At 37.9% G+C, this 17,036-nt stretch overlaps 1 non-coding gene across 1 annotated transcript; it reads left to right on the plus strand.

Annotated features, from left to right (window-relative positions):
• The first annotated feature begins 16,647 nt into the window (after window positions 1–16,647).
• On the plus strand, window positions 16,648–16,755 carry LOC138888811 (small nucleolar RNA R71). The gene has a single exon (XR_011406390.1). It is a non-coding gene; the product is annotated as a small nucleolar RNA R71 (small nucleolar RNA).
• The last annotated feature ends 281 nt before the right edge of the window (window positions 16,756–17,036 follow it).

Below are 17,036 nucleotides of genomic sequence, written 5' to 3' on the forward strand. Positions count from 1 at the left end.
GTTATTTCTATAAATTTCATTATTTATTATTTAATGTATAAAGAAAGTGATTTCAACAAATACTAAAGTTGGAATTTAATTAAGTATTTTGGTTGGCTTGCTTGACAGCGGTATCTGACGCCATCACGACCCTTAGTAGATTTTGGGTCGTGACAACATGGTATCAGAGCACTAGGTTCCCTTAGGTCGCACGAGTCATGAGCGAGTCTAGTAGAGTCTTGTGGATCGGTACAGAGACGTCTGTACTTATCTTCGAGAGGCTACAGAGCTGTTAGGAGCACTTCCCTTCTTGATTCCTCATCGTGCGATTTGATTCCTTGGGGCTTATGCCTTGTTTCCTTCCTACTCAGTCTTACACGACGCAAATCGTTTGTTATAAATCGAGAATTGTGGAACTGTAATGGTACTACGGATGTGGTGCAGGATATTTCTCCCGGTATAGTTGATTGGGCTATTGTCATCGCCTTATGGAAGGATTTTTCTATTGTTTTGGCTGGGTAGTTGTGCTTCTAAGAGCTTGGAAGCTATGCACAGGTTGCTATGATGCTCATGATTGGTTATTGCACAGTAATGACTTGATAGCAGGATACTTGCCTATGTGTTGGGCAGTGAATGATTTGAAAGGAAGCCTACTCAGTGCACGATTCAGAGATCTGATAATTCATTTTAAGAAGAGGAAAAACAGTTGGCCTAGGGATGTCCAGATTTGGAGTGATGGAGTAACAAGACTTGGTGATTTTAAGTGTGATGGGATTTTCATCTGTGATGCGGTGTCGTCGTCCGCGATTAAATGTATTAAGTTCGCTGGTGTAATGGTCTTCTGAAATTCGCCTTTGGGGGTAAGATATTGTGAAATCATATTGGAGAAACGACTGTTAGATATCGCGGGGTGCGGTGGTTCAGGATTGAATAGGTGTTTCTAATGTCGACAGCTCGAGAAAGATGATCTCCGAAAAAGTTTAAAGTTAGTAACGATTTGTGGGTTCAAGTGCTACGAAGATAGATTTTATTAAGGCAATAACTGAGCAGCAAAGGATGAGGAAGGACATGAGAGGAGTGTCAGGCGGTGGTTAAAATTTCTAGAAGGCCAGGTATAAGAAGCAAAGGTCGAGTGGTCGATTAGAAGAGTGAGTTCCGCCAAAGTGAGAGAGTGGCAGAGTTGCATATGGGCTTTGTGTTAGGATGACTACGCACCTTAAGGAGAGTTTGGAACGACTTGAGAATTTTAGTGATTGATGATTGGGGTCTATGGATCTAATTTGAAGTATGGGCTATTATGCAGCAGGAGATTTGATATAAAGGAAATGAGCTACATGAAATGAAGAAGAATACAACGTAACTTTGAATTGGAAGGATGTTGCCACACATTCAATTGATGTCCATGAGGGGTGAATGGACTTGTGCAGCTAGAGAGTGAGCACGGGCTCAGGTGGGTCATCTCCTGTGAGCGGATCAACGGTCGCATGGTTGGCGAAGCCTCGGACATGTGAACATGGTTAACAATTCAAAGTATTCATAAATGGTCTTATAGAAAGATTTCAAGAACTCAGTGGGATGGTTGTGCCAGATCTATGTCAATATGAGATAAAGAATAATGGTGAATTCCAGAGATTGTGTATCAGTGGATTCAAGCTAAGTGTGAGAGTCCCACTGCCTATGATTGGGTTGCATGGTTAACTACTTGCGAGATTTCTGATTATTAGCATATTGATGGGTTATTTCAGCTACGGGAAATGAACATAAGTAGTAATTCGAGCAAAGGAATTGTTAAATGTGTGCTATGGTTGGACTTATTGCCTCATGTTCAGACTTGGGTAAGGATTCGGGAATTATGCCTTGTATAGATGCGAGTTTCAAGGGAAGTGATTCTGTCGGGTGCTTCCTGGAGAGGGTATTCGTGTGCTATAAGATTCATGGAGTTGATTATATTCAGGGCCAAGTCATAGCGGGTAGCTCTCAACAACGGTCCTAGTGGATTCAAAGTGTAAAGCGTGGTGCCTAATGATTTCGAGGCTATAGGTACGGTTAAGAATCAAGTTTGTGTAGCAACTTATGAGAAGAGGTCCAGAATGTTCTATGATGTTTTACTTGCAGCGTAGCATTTGGGAGGTACAAAATGGTTCGTGGGATTTGAGACAGCATGGTTTCATGATTCAAGGTCACTCGGGATGAGAACGGATGGAGTGTGTTATGTGTTGAATGAAGTTATTATTCTTTCTAAGGCAATCAAGGATAAATTGGGAGAAGATTGGTTAGCCATAGTTGAATTGGCATATTGGTGGTAGTGATCAGTTCCTTCAGCGTAATCAAGTTATGCGAATGATTTGTGATGGTACGTGCGAGGCTTGTCAGCCGCCATAATTGATGTTACTCAGAAGTATTCTACTGTTATAGCCTGTTATGTATAGGCGGATCCCGGAATGACCATGGTGTCTTAGGCCACTACTTGGAGATTTGCATATTCTACGGTTATGAGAATTCACCTGAGTGTTGCTATGGTTATCCTGAAGTAAGTTAAGTAAAAAGTTTTTACATGATAAAGTATTAATCCATTAGTGGTATGGAATTTGAAGTGAGGATCAAGGTTGCAGTTCGGTGATGACGAGGATGTCACGAGTTCAGATGAGTAGGAAAGAAGTTTTGATGTTTAAAGTATTTGGTATTGTCTTCAGCGTCACATGAGATCAGTGTCTTGTGAAAAGGGCTTTGCATCTTGTCTAAGGATTCTTGATCCTTTTTCAGCGTTAGTGCGGCCGAGTACAGACCTATTATCTGTTACAGAAGGTTGTAGGAGTGCACCCTACGGGAAGGTTGTATAAGTGTGGCGTGTAGTCACTTGATTGATTGAAGAGTTAAACCAAGTATGAAGATTGTGGTGATGTCGTTAAATTGAGAATTGATGCTTGGAAGGCACTCGGTTTATTGGGTTGTAGACTGTGGAGGATTACTCTGGTTATGATGGTTGTTCTTATTTGTTATGAGAAAAAGGGGAGTTATTATGGACCTTTGAAAGGTGATTAGCCTAGTTCAGTGTGATCATAATCAGCTTGAGGTGTGTGGATGGATTTAAATGTGAATATGAGCCTTATATCAGGCCGAATGTGTTCATTTCAGCATAGCGCTCCTTATGGAGGAGTATTCAGATTTAGGGTGTTATTTTGTCGTCATCTATTTCATGTAATGATATATTGCGCCGTGTGAGTTATGAGACAGCTTGGTGAATTTCTTATGTGTTGAGGTTCCGTGTAGAGATGATGTTATATGAGCAGAATGGCTCTTGAGACTCAGATCGTATATGGCACCTCCGTGGTGCTTGAGTTGGTAGCTTATGGCGCTATATGGCTCCCCAGGGATGGTATTATGCACTTAGTGTGCTTGTGACCGACATTCGGAATTTTGTTGTAGTGAGCAATATGGCTCGGTGTGTATCTCCTTCTTGTGAATTTTATGTGTAGATCGGGTGGCACGCCGCCATGGGTATGTTGTTGGGATCGGGTTGCGCACCGCAAGAGTGTAATATTGAGTATAGTTCCCTATATATGTTTTTATGTGTTTTGTTTCCTATTTTTTTGAGGAAAGCTCATATTAATTGTGTGCCCGTGTCGCATGTATGATTCGCGAGTGGGGTGTCTATTCAATTATGTTGACCGCGTCGCATGTATGACTCGCGAGCGGGGCAATTGGATTTCCTTTTCAGAGTTAGTTTTCCTTTGTATCACGTTCGAATTGGTAGCCTATTGGCACATTGTGGCATCATATGAGACTTTTGATCATGTCAGGGATGGCTTATTGCCTGAGTAGTTCGTACTGGGTGAGACGAGATCATTGGATTTGGGATCAGTGCAATCAGGTTATATGAAGTATATTAAGGAGCTAAGACCATTATTTGGTTCAGAATGAGGTGATGGTTCTTGTCAGGAGTATATACCCAATGATTTATTGATTCAACAGTTGGTTATGAATTTCTACACATCTCTTTCATCGCGGCGGTATTGTAAGAGTTAGAGGAAGACCTATGTATGTCATGAGGTGCAATGGGAGCATCAGAGTCATGTAATTTTGACTAAATTGATCAGAGACTATTATTGTGGTCCTGTGAGTAAACTGGTGCAAAGTGTGAATTCAGCTAAGATATGTAGTCATGTTTGGTGTTGCGTGTAGTTATTGATTCGGTGAGCGTATGTTGGAACACACCTGGTAGAGAATTTCGGATGTTGGAATTGGGCTCTAAGGCTTATTTGCTTGGATAAAAAGGGAATGTCTCTAGAATTTATCAGCTAACATGGTCAATTGAGTTGTGGTAGCCCTGGTAGGTGCACGAGATGTTAAACAATGATTTCAGACTACTTCAGTGTAGTTCTTAGCACATTCGATGACGAACGTATGTTTAAGTGGGAGAGAATGGGACGACCCGACCAATCGTTTTGAGCTATAACGCATCGTTCAGCAGTTTGAGGCCACGAGCAACTTCACTTTAGGTATTATGACTTGTGCACATGGTCAGAATTGAATTCCGGGAAGTTCGGAGTTGATTTGGAAAGAGAATTCTCATTTCGGAAGCTTTAAGTTGAAAGAATTGACTAAGGTTGGATTTTTGAGTAAATGATCTCAGAATTGGGATTCGAAGGTTCTAGCAGGTTCTTATGATGATTTCGGACTTGGGCGTATGTCTGGACCAGAGTTTGGAGGATTCGGGAACATTTTGGCGCCTATTGTGGAAGTTAGCATTTTTGGAGAAATTTCATAAGTCTGGGTTGAAGTGCATTTCAGTCTTATCAATATCCGTTTGGGAGTCTGAGTCTGGGAATGGCTCCGTATGGTGATTCTGGTATTGGGAGCGCAATCGGAAGTGAATTCGAAGGTCAGTAGGTCATTTTGGAGTCATTTGGCTAAAGATAGAAATTTGAAGGTTTTTAAGAAGTTTGACCGGAAGTGGACTTTTTGATATAGGGATTGGAATCCAATTCCGAAAGTTGGAGTAGGTTTGTAATGTCAAATATGACTTGTGTGCCAAATTTGAGGTCAATCGGACGTGATTTGATAGGTTTTGTCATCGAATGTAGAAGTTTGAAATTCTAAAGTTCCTTAAGCTTGGATTGGGGGTCGATTCATGATTTTAGCGCTGTTTGATATGATTTGACGCCTCGAGCATGTCCGTAATGTGTTTTGGGACTGGTTGGTATGATTGGTTAGGGTCGGGGGGCCTCGAGTGATTTTCGGATGGTTAACGGATCAATTTTTGGAATTTGAAGAAGAAGAGATCAGTTGCCTTCTGGTGCAACCGCAGCTGCGAGGGTTGGGCCGTAAGTGCGGAGCCACAGAAGCGGCCCTTGGATCGCAGAAGCAGAAGTGGGCTGGCCAGATTGGGACCGCAGATGCGTGATCACACCTGCGGAAGGAGGAGCGCAGATGCGAAAGCTGAGGATACGAGGAGGACCACAGAAGCGGAGGGTAGCCCGCACCTGCGGGACCGCATAAGCGGTCATGTGACCGCAAGTGCATAAATGCTGGAATGAGTATGGTTGTTTAAAACGTGGGTTTAGCTCATTTCAACCCCATTTTCTCCATAGGAACCGATCTTTGGGCGATTTTGGAGCTCCATCTTTGTCATTCATATCAAGGTAAGTGGTTTCTACTAATTTTGAGTTAAATACTTGGATTATATAGGATTAGAGCATGAAAATTTGTGAGAATTGTGGGTTTTTGGTGGAAGACCTAGAAATTTATATTTTGGATTTTTACCACGATTTTGGGCATGAAATTAGGAGAAAATCATATATTTGAGTTCGTGAGTTTATGGATAACTTTATCTTCGAAAAATTTCGAAATCCGGGCACATAGGCCCGAGGAAAATTTTGTCAACTTTTCGATCGGGGTTAGGAGTTATTATAAATTGGATTGTAATGAGTAATTGAACATATATTAATGGATTTGCATAATTATTGGCTAGTTTTGGAGCATTTAGTATCGATTCGAGTCTTCGGAAGGGCGTGGATTGTCAGTTATGGATTTTCGGAGCAAGGTGAGTCACCTTTCTAACCTTGTAAGAGGAAATTGTCCCCATAGGTAAAATAATTGGTTATGTGCTTCTATTTGTGGGGGCTATATACGTACGGGGTGACGAGAGTCCGTGCGTAGCTACTATTATATGTAAGTCCGGGTAGTCTAGGACCCAAAAGCATGCTATACTTGGAATATCTGTAATCTTGTTAGCAGTAGAATTGCTTAAATCCTATCGAATCGGTAAATTTATTTCTAAAAGGATTAAACTTCATTTTCTTAAATCGCTAAAAGTGAATTAGCTTTTATTTGGATAAACATTCCCCAATAAATTCTTAATTGGCTATTTGAGCATGTATTTCTATGTGTACTTGCGCCGCATGTATGATTAGTGAGCAGGGTGATTGTTTATTTAAATTTGACTGCGTCGCATGTATGATTCGCGAGCGGGGTAATAGATGCATCTATGGTTCGTGCCGTTGGACCCTCGACAGTGCATATTTTACATTTATGTTGGATCGGGCAGTACGACCTCGGCATGATATGCGCATCCTTGTATTGCTTGCTTGAGAATTTTAAATGTTGATAATTGCCCTTACTGGCCGGAGATAAATTGATAAAGATAATGAAAAGTAAATCTTTGGAAATCCTTTATTATTTGAGAAGTTGTTTACCTGCTTTTAGGTTTTATGAGTTTATAATTACTTTATAAAATCCATGATATCTTCCCATTTTTAGAAATATTATTATTGGACCACTAGTAAGGGTCGAAGTCGACCTCTCGTCTCTACTTCTACAAGATTAGATGGGATACTCATTGGGTACACGTTGTTTTCGTACTCATACTACACTTGTTGTGCATTTTTGTTGCACAGACACATGCGTCTCTAGTGGCCTAGTGGGCATAGCAGCATGGTTGATACGGGGACTTAGGTGAGCTGCACTTCTCGAGACGACCCGCAGCCAGCAGAGTCTCTTACAGATTACTATATTTACTTTCTATCCAATTTGTATTCCGGATGGATGTTATATTATATTATTTCCTAGAGATAGCTCATGCACTTGTGACACCGGGTTCTTGGATGATTTTGGGATTATTCAATATTAAGTTTGTTAAAGACTTCATGGTTATTTCTGTAAATTTCATTATTTATTATTTAATGAATAAAGAAAATAATTTCAACAAATACTGAAATTGGAATTTAATTAAGTATTTTGGTTTGCTTTCCTGATAGTGGTGTCCAAAGTCATCACGACCCTTAGTGGATTTTGGGTCGTAACACTTTGCTTCCTTCTCTTGTCTTTTTCATAATTTCCTTTTCCTACAAGAATTGTTAGAAAATATGCGAGGATAGGATATTATTATTCATATTTTATTTTAAAAACCTATTTTTTACATATGAAATTACATGAATAATTTATATCCATCAAATACCCCCATACTTGAACTTTTGCTCGTCCTCGAGAAAAAAGAATACTTTAAAAATATATTTTCCAAAATCCATGACTATTGTAGGATAGAAATTTATACAAAATAAATATCCTCCAACATGGTCAATGCAATTAACTTTTTTAAATTCACTAAATCTTTTACCTTATTTCTAAATTCTGCTTTGATCAACAAGAACTTGCAATCTTCTTCCCTTGAATCTTTCAGAATTGATATATTTATGATCACTTATTCAGTTAATATCATACTCTTGACCATAGGCTTACTCCTGATATTTTTCTCCACTAATATAGATTCAACACTGATTTTTAAAATCTTTCTAGGACTTTTCTTGACTTGTAATATTAGGCTTCAGGCTAGTAGGATAAGGATATTTTTAGAGTGACTTCTTTCCCCAGCTTGGAGCAAACATTTCTTGGTGCTCGACATTTCCTCTCTTTGATAACACTTTTTTTATCTTTTTTTTTTGTAATCTCAAATATCTTATATTCACATAATTTTTTTTCTTCTTCCATCCTTTTAAAAAAAATATATATATACACCAATATCTGCTCATTTTTAGCTGGAAGATCTCATGACTATATATGTATATATATAATTACTCCTTCTTCTTTTTTCTTTTTCTTCTTCTTTATAAGAGATCAAAGTGTTGAAAAAATGGGGATAAGGCTCAAAGAAGGGTTCTAATGGAATATTTATATGTATTTGGTTAGAAAATAAGAACGCTAGAAAATGGTAAATCAAAGAAAGCCTAATTTCATTTTCCAAAAATCAGTGTCACCTATTATTTCGCCTTGAGAAACATTTAGAGCAAGTTCTAGCCAAGTTTATTGATTCTAACTGTTTTTCGATCATAATTGTTCTCAATTCCAATGATTTTCGAAGATAAAGGTGCTTGCTCCTGCCTTCACAAGATCAAAATCATAGATATAAAATTTTGAAGATGAAAAGAATTAATCATTGGACATATAGTAAAGAATTTATTTTGTTAATTAAAAATCTACAAATAGGATAGAGGAGAGAAAAATAATTATATAAAAAGATATAAAGAAAATAAAACTTTATATAAACATATGTATCTATTAATTAGATTCATATATAGCATATACTAGAAATCCATTAGAATATACCCCATCCACACGTGAACTGTTTCATCCTCCTGGATAAAATACATGATAAGATATATACATATATAAGTATTAATTTAAGAGAAAAAAATATTAATACTAATGTATATAAAAAATAAAAAATCTTTGTGGCTTTCAAATTTACAATCACAGAAGAAAGCTTGAAAGAAACTGTGACTACATATGTTATATGTGTAATAGATTGACTAATTTAAGACATTATCAGTCATTTGGTCCTGATTTAAATATAAACCAAAAATTACCTTAGCCATCATTCGACTTGAAACACTAAATGTTTGACCAACCAGTTACTTAAACATACCGATCACCATGGAGTTGCTCCTGTGTAGGTGACTCTGTTTTTGTAGAGGCCTTCATGAGATGCTCTGGTTGTACAGTAACCTGGATATTGACCAGATTAATTGGTTAAGTATTTAATTATCAAACCTATGTTGGACTTATAAGGCTCCATTGCTTCACCCTCAATGGCTACAGGTATGTTACTATAGTTTTGAGTTTAATGTCGTCAGCTCGACTAATTACCTGTGGAATTCATCAATCTATCAAAGTGACTGATGAATGCTGCTCAAAATATCCTCCAAAGTACAATTTTTGTCTTTGACCATGTACCTCAAACTTGTCACCTCCATTGTTCTGTTGGATTTCAATTGCTCTATATGGAGTAACATTTGTTACATTCTAAGGAACTGTCCACCTTGATTTTAATTTTTCTGGGAATAGCCTGAGTCGACTATTGTAAAGAAGCACTTGATCACCAATTTTAAAACTTTTTTGTCGGATCAAATTGTCATGCCAGTTTTTTGTTTTTTCTTTAAAAAGTTTTGCATTTTCATAGGCTTCCAACCTCATTTCTTCCAACTCATTAACCTGAAAAAATCTATTTTTACAAGTAGAGGCTAATTCAAAGTTTAATGCTCTTAGTGCCCAAAAAGCTTTGTGTTCTAATTCAATTGGCAAATGACAAGCTTTCCCAAAGACTAATCTATATGGGGATGTTCCAATTGGCGTTTTGAACACCGTTCGGTATGCCCATAATGCATCATCTAACTTTAAAGCCCAGTCTTTTCTTGAGATTACAACCGTTTTTTCAAGAATTCTTTTTAACTCACGGTTGGGAACTTCAACTTGTCCTTGAGTTTGAGCATGATATGGTGTTCCTGTTTTATGAGTCGCACCATATTTTTTCAGTAACTTAGAAAATTGTCTATTCATAAAATGAATCCCTTGGTCACTAATGATGACTCGTGGTATGCCAAATCTGGTAAAAAAATGTTTTTTGAGAAAATTGCACAGAGTTCGAGCATCATTTTTCCTTGTGGGGATGGCTTCAACCCATCTTGACACATAATCCATAGCCACAAGGATATATTCAAAAGAATGAGAGGAAGGAAAATGACTCATGAATCTATTCCCAAACATCAAATATTTCACATACTTGTATTGATTGCAATGACATCTCATCTCTCTTAGTGATGTTACCTGTTCTCTGACACTTGCCACATTGTGCAACATATTCCCGAGCATCTTTAAGGAGAGTTGGCAAGAAAAATCCAAATTCCCAAACTTTAAAGGATGTTCGATTTGCTGAATAATGACCTCCAATTGCTCCATCATGACAGTGATATAAAATTTTGTTCATCTCTTCTTCAGGCACACATCTTCTAATAATATTATCTGCACAATTATTAAACAAGCACGGTTCATTCCACAAATAATACTTTGCATCAGATATAAGGTTTTTTCTTTGTTGATAAGATAGATCTTGGGGTGTCCACTTTCCAACCAAATAGTTTGCAATATATGCAAACCAGGGTGGTTGAGTCACAGATGAGTTAACTGAGAAAATATGTTCATCAGAAAATTCTTCCTTTATTTCGCTAAACTCAAGGGGGGGGATTTTCTAATCTAGACAAATGGTCAGCTACTTGATTCTCTGTTCCTTTTTTGTCTTTTATCTCAAGGTCAAATTCTTGTAGAAGTAAAATCTATCTTAACAATCTAGGTCGAGCATCTTTATTTGCTAAGAGGTATTTTAAAGTTGCGTGATCAGTAAAAACAGTGACCTTGGTTCCTATCAAATAAGATCAAAACTTATCAAAAGCAAATACTACTACCAGTAACTCTTTTTCTGTTGTGGCATAATTTAGTTGAGCCTCATTCATTGTTCTACAACTATAGTAAATGGGATGAAAGATCTTATCCTTTCTCTGGCCTAAAACAGCTCCAACTGTTGTATCACTAGCATCACACATGACCTCAAAAGATTGATTCCAGTCTGGGGACACAACTACAGGGGCGGTTGATAACTTTTCCTTAAGGGTCTCAAATCCTTTCAAACAATCAACTGAAAAAACAAACTTAATATCTTTCATCAAAAGGTTAGTTAACGGTTTTGAAATTTTTGAAGTCTTTTATGAACCGTCTGTAAGAACCTGCATGACCTAGAAAGCTTCTAATGCCTTTAACTGTTGTGGGAGGGGGTAATCCTGCTATAATATCAATTTTAGCTTTATCAACTTCTATCCCTCTAGCAGTGATTTTATGTCCTAAAATAATTCCCTCGATAACCATAAAATGACATTTTTTTCAATTAAGAATCAAGTTTATCTCTTCACATCTCTTAAGAACTAAGGTCAAGTGGTGAAGACAATCCTCAAATATTTTTCCAAAGAGTGTAAAATCATCCATAAAAATTTCAAGAAATTTTTCTGTCATGTCAGAAAAAATTGCTGACATGCAATGGAGAAATGTAGCGGGGGCGTTGCATAGACCAAATGGCATTCTCCTATAGGCATATGTTCCATAAGGACATGTGAAAGTTGTTTTGTCCTGAACTTCAGGTGCAATTGGTATTTGGTTATACCTTGAATAGCCATCAAGAAAACAGTAAAAACTATATCCTGCAATTCTTTCTAACATTTGATCAATAAATGGTAAAGGAAAATGATCTTTTCTAGTGGCATCATTGAGACGTCTGTAATCAATACACACTTTCCATCCTATGAAGGTTCTGGTAGGTATAAGTTCATTACTTTTATTTTTTATAACCGTCATACCTCCTTTCTTTGATACTACCTGAATAGGGCTTACCCAAGGACTGTCTGAAATGGGATAAATAATACATGCTGCCAAATGCTTTACGATCTCCTTTTTTACTACTTCCTACATTGCTGGATTCAATCTCCTTTGGGGCTGGACTATTGACCTGTAGCTATCCTCCATGAGAATTCTATGCATACATATAGCTAGATTAATCCCTTTGATATCTTCTATAGTCCATCCCAAGGCTCCTTTGTGTGCTTTCAACACTTCAATCAGTTTTTCTTCTTGTCCGGCAGTAAGAGAAGATGAAATAATTACTGAAAATAATTCTTCCTCAATATAAACATATTTTAAATGAGAAGAGAGAACTTTGAGTTCAATTTTTTGTTGAACTTGTTCTGGTTGCATCTCCTCCGCTTCAGAATCTTTTTCTAGTATTTCGGTTTCTCTTCTGATGATAGGATGATCATCTTGTATGGTGCCAGATTTGGCCAAGCATCTTTCCATTGAGTTTGGAATCAATTGATCATCTTTGAATTCATCTGTAAGATAATTAAGCATGTCAATCAAAAAACATGAAGATGATGTCTCATCTCCTGAAAATCTTAATATCTTTTGCATATCAAAAATGACTCTTTCTTCATCAACTCTCAAAATTAGTTATCCTTGATGGACATCTATAATTTCCCTACCTGTGGCAAGAAATGGTCTACCCAAAATGATTGGTTCATCAGGACATTCCTTCATTTCAAGTATTATAAAATCTACAGGAAAACAAACTTATTTACTCTTACGAGCACATTTTCAATTATTCCCTTAAGTTTCTTAGTACTTTGATCTGCAAACTGAAGAGAAACACCTATGTCTTTGATTTCACCAAAATTTAAATTTCTAAAGATAGAAAATGCCATCAAGTTAATTGAAGCTCCAGAATCAGAAAGTGCCTTTTCAAAATATGCTCCTCCTAAAGTGCATGGAATTGTAAAATTACTTGGATCACGAAGTTTTTATGGTAGCTTATTTTGAAGTATATCACTGCATTTTTCAGTAAGCATCACCACAGAAACTTCTTCCAATTTCCTTTTACTTGATAAAATTTCTTTTAGGAATTTGGCATAAGAAGGCATTTACAACAAAGCATCAATGAAAGGAATATTAATGTGAATTTATTTTAAAATCTCAAATAACTTTGAAAATTGATTATCAAGATTTTCTGTTTTCAGTTTTTGTGGAATAGGAATTGTCATAGGGAAAGGAGTCAATTTTTCAATATTCTTTTCTTCTTTATCTTCAGATAATTTAGAGGGTATTTTAACATTCTAACCCTAGTTTACCTGTTGTTCTGACTAGTCTACATATGGTTCATCAAGCTCCTTGCCTGTGACGACCCGACCAGTCGTCTCATGAGTTACCGCTTCGTTTCCCCCATTTCTGCTTCTTTATGCTTCGTTATCTATGTTTTGTGGTATCAGGTTAGTCGAATTGAGTCCGGAAGGAGTTTGGTGAAGTTTGAGATACTTAGTCTCTTTTAAGAAGGTTTAAGTTGGAAAAGTCAACCGGATGTTGACTTATGTGTGAGAGGGATTGGACGTGCATTCCGATGGTTCGGGTAGCTTTGGAAGGTTTTTTTTGACTTAGGAGCATGATCAGAATAGGTTTTGGAGGTCCGGAGTGGAATTAGTGTTGAATTGGTGAAGTTGATATTTTGGCGATTTCTGGTTAATAGGCGAGATTTTGATATAGGGGTTGGAATGAAATTCTGAGAGTCGCAGTAGCTTCGTTGTATCATTTGGAATGTGTGTGTAAAATTTCAGGTCTTTCGTACGTGGTTTGGTTGGGTTTCTGATCGAAAGCATATTTCGGAAGATTTAGAAAACTTAGGCTTGAATTCGATGTGATTTGGAAGATTTGATGTTGTTTGAGGTATTTTGATGATTTGAACAAGTTTGAATAAGGTATGGGGTCATGTTTGTGCTTTGGTTGAGGTACCGGGGGCCTCAGGGTGATTTTTGGATGGTTAACGGGAAGTTTTGAGACTTGAGAAATGGCAGATTTTTGCTGCTTCTGGTGTTTTCGCACCTGCGGTTTGGGGACCGCAAGTGTGGTGCTGCATAAGCATTGAGAAGGACGCAGAAGCGGAAAGATGGTCAGGTGAGCTGGGCCGCAGAAGCGGCTAAGGGGATCGCATCTGCGGAATTGCAGATGCGGAAGGGTATTCGCAGATGCAGCTTTGATGGTTTAATGAAATTCCGCAGAAGCGGATGGTTGACCGCATATGCAATACCGCAAAAGCAGATTCTTGGACCGCAAATGCGGTTATGTCTGGGCAGAATGTATATAAGCTTGCCTTCGCAATATTTGAAGGTTTTCATCATTTTCAACTTCGGATTGAGAGCTTTTGGGCGATTTTGAATAGAGATTTCAAGGGAACTTCATTAAGGTAAGGATTTTGGACCTAATACACACTCCTATGGTGATATTTCATGGATTTAGACTAAAATTTAAGGAATTAAAGGACTAAAAATGGAGGTTTAGGGCTTGAGTTTAAGTGGGCTTTAAATGGATATTTAAGGGGTCATTTGGACTCTGATTTTGATATTTTTGATATGTATGAACTCGCGGGGAGACGAGGAATCTAATGATGTAAAAATTTCTGAGTTTTGAGAAGTGGGCCTGGGGCTCGGGTTTTGCTAATTTCGGAATTTTTAGTATTGTTTTCGATTGTTTTTGCTTGGGCTTTATTCCCTTAGCATATTGTGACGTATTCATTCTGATTTTGTTTAGATTCGATACGAGTGGAGACCGATTCGATGGGCAAAGGCATCGCTGAGTAGTATTTTCACCGGTTTGAGGTAAGTAACCAATGTAAATCTGGAACTGAGGGTACAAAACCCTGGTATTTGACTTGATTTGATAAAAGCGGTGACGCACAGGCTAGGTGACAAGCGTGTGGGCATGAACCGATAGGGATTGTGATTTGGTCTGTCCCGTAGCAACTATTAAGCCGCGTAATTGATTTGGAAATCTATATTATTCTATGTTTCAGTCATTTATACTGTATTATGGGTTGTATGCCATGTTTGGGGCCTTGTGTCGATCTATAGAAACCCTTAGGGGGCACTTTGACTGTTTTCCTCACTTTACTTGTTTAAAGCATAGCCTTAGTCATGTTTTTACCTGTCAAATGTTTAAAACTGGTTTTATCATTCTATTTCTATTGTAAGGGCTATGTGGGCTGAGTTCCCTAAATTATATTGTTATGCCCAAGATGTGGTGAGGTTAATGACTGAGAAAGGTCGAGAACCTAATTGTGAGGATATTTATATATATGTGAGTTATGGATCGGGTTGCATGTCGTAGCGATACTTATATAGATCGGGTTGCATGCCACAACGATATAAATATTGGATCGGGCTGCACGCCGCAACGATATAGTTCTTGGGCTGTAGGAGCCCTTCCGGAGTCTGCACACAGTGCTGAGAGTGAGTACTAAGTAACAAGAGTTCAGTCCCGAGTGACTGAGAGGCTGACCGAGAGTCCATACTCTAAGTGATTCCTTGCCCGAGAGGCTTTGTTATGTTGTTTTCACTGTTTCACTCTTCTTTTAAACAAAGCCTCTGTTGGAAATACTGCTAAGTATAGGATTTCAACCTTTAAACTAAACGTGTGGATCTTATGACGAAAACTGGTTTAAACTGTAAAGTTAAGCAATAATCATGTTGCTATTTACAGATATATGTTTTTAATTGCTCGTCACTATCTTCAGTCTTTATTTACTTTAGTTACTTACTGAGTTGGCGTACTCATGTTACTCCCTGCACCTTGTGTGCAGATCCAGGTGCCCGAGGGGCAGAGTGAAGACTTTTTGCTGAGTCAGTATTCATCGGAGATTACGAGGTAGTTGCATGGCGTCCGCAACCCTGTTTTCTCCCCTCTATCCAGTTTATTTTGGAATTTCCTCGACATGATGTACTAGATGTTCAGTTATGTATTAGAGGCTCTAGACTTGTGATACCAGATTGGTTGGGCTGTTTAGTAGTGGCTATGTTGATTTTTCCGCATATTTCTATCATTTTAATAATTATAATGGATTCCGCATTCAAAACTTATGTTAGAAAAATGGCTTAATGTTATTGGTAAATGGGATGTGATTATAGGTTTTCGGCTTGCCTAGTACTGTGATAGGCACCATCACGACCGATATTTGGGGTCTTGACATTGCCTGACCGTAAGGCTATGGCCTTAAGGTAGTCCTTTGGATTTTTCTCTGTATTGCTTGGCAAGGGACCTTGAATCTTTTCTGACATAAGAGTTGCAAGTTGACTTAATTTCATTTCCAGATTTTAGAGGGCTGAACCCTGGCTTTCCACCTTTTCATGAGTGACCTTAATGTACTTATACAAAAGGTCATCAAGACTTGGATGAGCTTGTTGAATCCTTTGCTGATATGGCCCTGCTTGTTGATAAGGTCTATAGTTTGGTTGCCCACGGTTCTGATTCTGGTATCCGACTGACCTTGTACTTATCGCTTATGGAAGCTTTGAGAGTTCTCTGCACCATTTGAATTGCTCCATTGAAATCCTGGGTGCTTGTGTGCAATTGGACTTCAAAAAGGGTACGGTTTAAAACCGACAGAATGGACCTGTTCGTTATTATGATTGTTTGCTTGACATTCATGGTTCAAATGGTTTCCTCCACACATGTCACAAGTCTCAGATTGGCTTGATTGTTGTGTATTCACCTCAAAATATTCAAACTTTTGTGCCAAAGAAATAATTTACTGTGTTAGTATATTTAAAGCATCAACCTGATTAACCGTAGCAGCCTTCTTGATGATTACACGCTCAGATGGCTATTAGATGGCATTCTCATAAATCTTGTTCAACAATTGGAATGCTTCCTCCGTGGTTTTTCCCATTATAGAACCTCCTGCAGTTGTATCAATTACATTTTTAGCAGAGGGCTTTAACCCTTGATAAAAAAATATACAGTTGCATGTGTTCAGAAATGTCATGGTGTGGACATTTTCTTAACATTGCTTTTAATCTTTCCCAAGCTTGATAAACTGACTCAGTATCAGTCTTGCAAAAAATTAAAGATGTCTTGTATTAACTTTGTGGTTTTAGCAAGGAAAAAATATTTATTTTAAAATTTCTAAGTCATTTGGTCCCATGTGGTAATGGAACCTTGTGGCAAACTTCGCAACCAAGTCTTGGCATATCCTATTTAAGGAAAAGGAAATAGCCTTAACTTGATAGCTTCAGGAGGTACTCTATTATATTTAGCTGTTTCAACAAGTTCCAGAAAGTCAATTAAATGACTGTGTGGATCTTCACTTGCGTCTCCAGTGAAGATGCAAGATTGTTGAATTGTTTGAATCAGGCCAGTCCTGATTT

Source organism: Nicotiana sylvestris, chromosome 3 (assembly GCF_000393655.2).
Source record: "Nicotiana sylvestris chromosome 3, ASM39365v2, whole genome shotgun sequence".
Classification (NCBI taxonomy): domain Eukaryota; kingdom Viridiplantae; phylum Streptophyta; class Magnoliopsida; order Solanales; family Solanaceae; genus Nicotiana; species Nicotiana sylvestris.